General features: G+C 43.7%; 1 long non-coding RNA gene and 1 pseudogene across 1 annotated transcript; both read left to right on the forward strand.

Moving 5' to 3' along the window:
- On the forward strand, positions 1–2976 carry LOC111468573 (annotated as a pseudogene).
- Positions 2977–3268: 292 nt separating this feature from the next.
- LOC111468542 lies at positions 3269–3914 on the forward strand. Its single transcript, XR_002714765.1, has 2 exons — positions 3269–3357; positions 3858–3914. It is a non-coding gene; the product is annotated as an uncharacterized LOC111468542 (long non-coding RNA).
- Positions 3915–5939: the final 2025 nt, after the last annotated feature.

Here is a 5939-nt window from a genome sequence, read left to right on the forward strand (position 1 = left end):
TAGTATTGTTTGATTCGGGTTCAACGCATTCGTTCATATCTGAGGAGTTTGTAGAGCTAGCACACCTAGAGAAAGAACCTTTAGAGATTACCCTATCAGTGTCCACCCCTGCTCACGAACTGTTGCTAGCTACCCATAGGGTTAAAAGAGGTGGTGTAACAATATCAGGACGTGTCATCGAAGCTACACTGATAGTGTTAAGCATGCAAGACTTCGATGTCATCTTGGGTATGGATTGGCTAAGCGAGAATCGTGTTTTGATAGATTGCGAGACTCGAATACTGACTCTCAGGCTCTCGTCAGGGAACAACTTTACCTACAAGGGAGCCACTTCCAAAGGTGCCCCAAGCGTCATAACATCGTTAAGGGCTAAGAAGTTGATTCGTAGTGGCGCAAGTGCATTTCTAGCCAGCGTAACCTTAGACAATAGTAACAAACAAATAACCTCATCAGTATACAACGTCAGGGAGTTCGTAGATGTCTTTCCGGAGGATCTGCCAAGTTTTCCCTCAGCTAGGAAAGTCAATTTTGGGATCGACTTGGAAGCAGGAACTGTGCCGATCTCCAAGGCACCTTACAGGATGGCACCTGCAGAACTTAGGGAATTGAAGGAACAGGTATAGGAGCTGTTGGATAAGGGTTTCATCCGACCTAGTGTATCACCATGGGGAGCCCCTGTTCTGTTTGTCAAGAAGAAGGACGGGTCCATGCGGTTGTGTATAGATTACAGGGAATTAAACAAGGTCACTATAAAGACTAAGTACCCTCTCCTGAGAATTGACGACCTGTTTGATCAGCTACAGGGAGCAACAGTCTTCTCCAAAATTGACTTAAGGTCGGGGTATTATCAGTTGAGGGTCAGAGATGGGGACATACCCAAGACAGCCTTAGAAGTCGTTATGGACATTATGAGTTTCTCATTATGTCCTTTGGCCTTACCAATGCACCAACAGTTTTCATGGAACTAATGAATAGGGTGTTTAAGAAATTCTTAGACACTTTTGTCATAGTGTTCATCGACGACATTCTGGTATACTCTAAGTCAAAGGCAGATCATGAAAAACACCTAAAAAAAAGTCTTGACAATATTGAGAGCCCAACAGTTGTATGCCAAGTTCTTTAAGTGCGAGTTTTGGTTGTCTGAAGTAGCATTTCTGGGTCACGTGGTGTCAAGCAAAAGGATTACAGTGGACCCAGCTAAGATAGAAGTACAATTCTTCACTGATCATAAGAGCCTTAAGTACTTATTCACGCAGAAGAAGCTCAATATGAGACAAAGGCGATGGTTAGAACTAGTAAAGAATTATGACATAGAGATCCTGTACCATCCAGGCAAAGCTAATGTGGTAGCTGATGCATTGAGCAGGAAGGCTGTGCATACTTCTGCGATGATCACCACACAGGAAAGATTACAAGATGAGATGAACAGGGCTGGGATAGACGTGGTGGTTAAAGGTGGTAATGTTCATATGGCACAGTTAACCATACAACCCACCCTACGAAAGAAAATTATTGACGCTCAGAGATCTGATGAACACCTTAGTATAGTGTGGAATCAGACTGAGACAGAAAGACCGACAGGGTATTCTATCTCCTCAGACGGGGTCTACTATGGCAAAACCGCTTGTGCGTTCCCCAAGATGAGGGAATCTTAAAAGATATTATGACCGAAGCCCATGATACATCTTATACGTTCCACCCTAGAAGTACGAAGATGTATCGGGATCTGAAAAGATACTATTAGTGGTCCAGAATGAAGAGGGACATAACGGATTTCGTAAGCCGTTACTTGACCTGCCAGCAGGTGAAGGCCCTGAGGCAGCACCCAGCAGGATTGCTACAGCCCCTAAATGTTTCTCAGTGGAAATGGGAAGCAGTCTGTATGGATTTCATCTCGGGTTTGCCAAAGACAAAGCAGGGTATCAACGTCATCTGGGTAGTTGTAGACAGAATGACTAAGACGACCCACTTCATTTCAGGAAAGTCCACATATCGAGTGGATCAGTGGGCTCAGTTATATATCAAGGAGATAGTACGCCTGCACGGGGTATCAGTGTCCATAGTATCAGACCAGGACACTAGGTTCACCTCTCAGTTTTGGAAGAGTCTTCAGAAAGCACTAGGAACTCAATTGAGGTTCAGTACAACATTCCATCCTCAAACGGATAGACAGACCGAAAGGCTGAACCAAGTTTTAGAGGATATGTTGCGAGCCTGTTTCTTAGATTTCTCTGGGTGCTGAGACGAACATTTGCCTTTAATGGAGCTTGCCTACAATCATAGTTATGAAGCAACCATCCAGATGACACCCTTTGAGGCACTGTATGGGCGTAGGTGTCGAACACCGGTGTTTTGGGAAGAGGTAGGCACGCAACAACTACTGGGACCAAAGTTGGTTCAGGTCACCAACGCAGCGGTGCAGAAAATCAAATAGAGGATACTCACCGCACAGAAACGACAGAAAAGCTATGCAGATATGCATAGAAGGGACCTCGAATTTGAGGTGGGTGACCACGTGTTCCTGAAGGTAGCCCTTATGAGGGGGGTGTTGAAGTTCGGAAAGAAGGGGAAATTGAGCCCAAGGTTCATGGCCCCTTCGAGATTCTAGAAAGAGTTGGGGCTGTGGCTTACAGAATTGTCCTGCCACCGAACCTTGCCGCTGTGCACAATGTGTTCCACGTATCCATGTTGCGAAAGTACACTCTAGACCCTACTCATGTAATCGAGCATGAGATGCTTCATTTTTGGGAAGATCTGTCTTACGAGGAGAAGCGTAACATAATTTTGGCTCGAGATACTAGGCAGTTACGCAACAAAGTATTCCCTTGGTAAAGGTTTCATGGGGTAACCACCGTGAGGAAGAGGCAACTTGGGAATGAGAAGAGGACGTGAGGAGAGCTTGCCCCGAACTCTTCCAAGAGATATCCACTTTCGGGGATGAAAGTTCCTAAGGAGGGGAGAGTTTGTAACGCAAAAAAAAAAAAGGGCCAAGTCAACTGAGGGGCAAAAATGGGGTTCAAAGAAAACCCCATCAAATCCCCTGCAAAGGAAAAAGAGACTTCGAGAGAAAATGGAGAGGAATTAGCTGCAAAGTTTATCGGACCATGTTGGAATCCACCTTCAAACGAGACTTGTACAAGGATTGAGAGGCTAGCGAGGTCGACACTCCGTCAAGATTCAAATAAGTTTCGCGAGGTAAGGTTCTAAACGACATTTTTCAGATCTGAGTTTTTCCTATGTGAATTGAGTCCTAAAATGCTGAAATATTCACCTAGGAACAACTCTACGCACGATCTGTGAAGAAGTTTGGCCGAGACCTCAACCCAAAGGTAGAGATCCGAGAATCGTCCGAGAACGGTGAGCGAACTTTCGACGCTCTTAACTTGTTCGGTAGTTAAGCAAAAAATTATAAAAAAAATACTAGGACGTATCCCGTAACACGATCTAGAACTTTGCCAAAGAAATCTTATCGATCCGATCTATGAATCGAAAGATATGAAAATCGAAAAAGGGGACACAGTGTTTCGGATTGCAGAGGACAGAGAAGGAAAAAAAACAAAAAGGTCGGTCAGCGAGCGGTAGAGGGCGGCGTGATAGACGTCGAATACGCGTCGATTGTCGGCTGGAGCAATGCAACTCCAGCGAGGCGATGACACGTGTCGCCTGCAAAGCCGAGCCGAACCGGACCAGCCAACCCGCGACTGCGTAGAAGCTGCCGCGCGTGGCCCTCACAGTCCCAGCACACTGCCAACGCGTGAGCGTGTGTGGAACAGCTGTTTTGGCCCGTTTGCTCTCTGTTTGCCCGATATTTGTCCCTTGTCCCGATTTCAGTTCTAATACTATTTTTACGTGAGTAGGGACCTAATTTAAAGAAATAAGTATTTTTTGACACCTCACGGGCAAAGAAACGCTAGATAAAAGGCACGCGTCAACCAGGTAAGTCACCACTCGGTATTTAGGAAGAAATACTTGTAGAATTCGCTTGGACTGCATGTATGCTAGTAATTTTGTTTCAGATTAGCTCTCCATGTAAAATATTAGTTAGATTGATTGTTATGATTGTATTGGGTGAATTATCTAAGTGTTGCTTGTATGCTTTAAGCTTCCGTCGTACGTATGCATGCGTTTAATTTATGTTGAAATTGTGTATTCTGCGTTCCGGGTGCTTGATGGATGAATTCGCCCCATTGAGCGCGAACTCCGTGTTCTGGGTGCTTGATGGAGGTCATCGTCCTGTTTAGACGACATGCCTAGTTTGCATGAATTATATATTATGATGTTAGAAGACAGTTGCATGCACACTCTGTTAATTGCTATGACCCATTTCTATGATAAGCTTAGGGGATTACTGTTAGGAGTGATATGTCGCTCTAGTCAGACTTAACTTTTTCTTAGGAACTTAGCGGATTACCACGACAACAAGGTACGTCAGGAGTGTTTATAGATTGCTAGTGTGATAATAGTATCTATAGCTTCGTGGAAGGACCAAGGGTCCCTGTTCAATCCTTACTGCTCTTAGCCATTTCGCATGAGAAATGTGTCCCCACGTCGTACAGCTCATTAGCTGCATGGGAACGGGTTGGGGTTGTGCCCCCCATAGGGGGACTATATGGCTTAGGGGTATTCAGCACACCCCTAGGCTAGACACTATGCAGTCCCAGATATCCTATACGAAAGATCTGCCCTTTTTTGTCAATTGGGTGAGAGGCAGACTATTCTTGCGAAGTCTTGGACAAACCTTCTATAGTAATTTGCCAATCCTAAGAAACTTCATGCCTCGGTGACCATAGTTGGGCGTTCCCATTTCGTGATGACTTCTATCTTGGTGGGATCTACTGAAATTCCGTCTTTAGACACTACTTGTCCCAAAAACGAAACCTGTTGTAGCCAAAATTCACATTTGGAGAATTTGGCGTACAACTTGTTCTCCCTCAAGATAGTTAGGGCTTTACCAAGGTGTTCTTGGTCTGTTTTCGAGTATATTAGGATATCGTCTATGAACACGTTCACAAACGTGTCTAGGCACTCCTTAAATACTCGATCCATTACTTTCATGAACATCGTTGGGTCATTGGTGAGGTGAAACGAAATCACTACAAATTCGTAGTGGACATATTTGGTTCAAAAGGCAGTGTTCGGTATGTCTTTGTCTTTAATCTTAATTTGGTGGTATTCTGGTCGAAGATCCATTTTGAAAAATACGGTTGCTTCTCGAAGTTGGTCGAATATGTCCTTGATCGTGGCAACAAATATTTGTTATTTATCATCCTCTTGTTTAGTTCTCTATAGTCAATGCACATACGTATCAAACCATCTTTCTTTTTTACAAACAACACTTGTGCACCTCAAGGGGAAACACTAGGTCGAATGAAGCATTTATGTAATAAGTTTTCCAATTGTACTTTAAGTTTTTTTTAATTCTGTTGGGGCCATGTGGTATGGGGCTTTAGAGATGGGTCCTGTTCTTGGTTCAAATTCTATCCTGAAGTTTACTGCTTGTAAAGTAGGGATTCCTCGGAGATCCTCTAGGAAGACATATGAAAATCTGTTTGCTTTGGGTATTGTATCTATTGTTTTCTCTTTTCCTTTTGTGTTCACTGCATGGCTAGAATCACCCACCTCCCTTGTTATACTAGGCGTTTGGCTTTCATCGTCGATATTATTTTTTTGGTGGTACCTGTGCAAGTTCCTTTAAATTTAAAGGTGAGCTTCGTTTGGAGGTGTGAATACTACTTCTTTCTTATGACAGTTTATACTAGCAAAGTTTTTGGCTAGCTAGTCTATCCCAGTATGATGTCGAAATCTTTCAAATCTACTATTTTTAGGTCTACTTTGATGGTTTGTCCTGCTACTACTACTTGCCCGTCTTTTACTCTATTTTCAATTATAGGTCTACCCTCGCTGGGGTACCGATCGAAAACACATGCAATAAGGGTTTA

This window comes from Cucurbita maxima, unplaced genomic scaffold, assembly GCF_002738345.1.
Source record: "Cucurbita maxima cultivar Rimu unplaced genomic scaffold, Cmax_1.0 Cma_Scf00037, whole genome shotgun sequence".
Taxonomy (NCBI): Eukaryota; Viridiplantae; Streptophyta; class Magnoliopsida; order Cucurbitales; family Cucurbitaceae; genus Cucurbita; species Cucurbita maxima.